This window comes from Arachis ipaensis, chromosome B04 (genome assembly GCF_000816755.2).
Source record: "Arachis ipaensis cultivar K30076 chromosome B04, Araip1.1, whole genome shotgun sequence".
Taxonomy (NCBI): Eukaryota; Viridiplantae; Streptophyta; class Magnoliopsida; order Fabales; family Fabaceae; genus Arachis; species Arachis ipaensis.
Window position 1 is genome coordinate 17194264 of NC_029788.2, and position 1300 is coordinate 17195563.

The following is a 1300-nucleotide window of genomic DNA, read 5'->3' on the forward strand; positions in this document are numbered from 1 at the left end:
ACATTCAGCTCTTAATAAATACACTCTATTAATAATCTTATTTTTTTCATAACATTTTTTATTTTTCATTTTTGTTTACCGTATATATTTATTTATTCACTCTTTCTCAAATGAAGTTCAAATTAAATAACATTTATTTTCTTGAAATGATTGATTTTATCTACTAATTTTTTTTGTTACTGAGAGAAGAAGACACTTACATTTATTTAAGGGGCTTTGTTGCGATGATTATGAAAATAATTCCTCGTTCTGAATGCTGTTGTCATGGCATGAGAGACACGTTTACACCCATAGAATAAGTAGACTACAAAATTTTGATATCGAAGCAAAATAAATGATATATTTTAACATGGTAATTTTGTGTGTTTTTTAAAATTGTGGGAGTACAAAAATCAGACCTTTGGATTTGTGTTTAAAAAAATGAAAAAAATTCAGAGTACACAAATCGGACCTTTCGATTTGTGTAAAAAATTGAAAAAACTCAGAGTACATAAATCGGACCATGCGAGTTGTTCGATTTTAAAATTTTGCTTAAAAAATCGCATGGTCCGACTTGTGGTTGGGCAAATATGAATTTCGAAAACTGGAAAACGGACCCTCCGAGTTGTTTGTTGTTGTCAATTTTTTCATGAAATGGAATATTCAACGCAACTCGGATCCTCCGAGTTGTTCCACTAACACCACATCGCTGTGAAGCACCTGTATTCCCCATGTCTGAGTCTAACACCACTTTTACTTCCATATTCAAATTAAAAAGCGGAATAAATACCAGTCTATTTATGATTTTAATTCTATGACGCATTTGCATTTTTTTTTAATGGAGCTGAAGTCTTTTTATTTGCTAAGCATTACTTTTGATGTAGTAATTGCTTTGTGTATAGACAACTCTTGAAATTGATCACACATCTTTATTGATTGCTGCTTGAAAGAATTAGAATTTTCGAAAAATTTTATAAACTCTAATTTACTCAAAATCTCTAATTTTACAATTTTTCCAAATTAAACACTAATCCTAAAATCAAACACACAAAATCCTAACCCAACCTAACCTACCCACCGCCACATACCACTCAACCCCCCAGTCCCAAACACAACATAGCAGTGGCTGTTAGGGGTGGCAACGGAGCGGGTAGGGGTGGGTTTTTGTTCTACCCGATCCCGTCCCGTCCTACAAAAAACCCGCATCAAACCCGCCCCACCCCTACTTGCGGGTAGTAAAATGTTAAACCCTAACCCGCCCCGTCCCTATAATTATTAAATCCAACAAATAAAATTAAATTTTAAAAATTATATAATCATC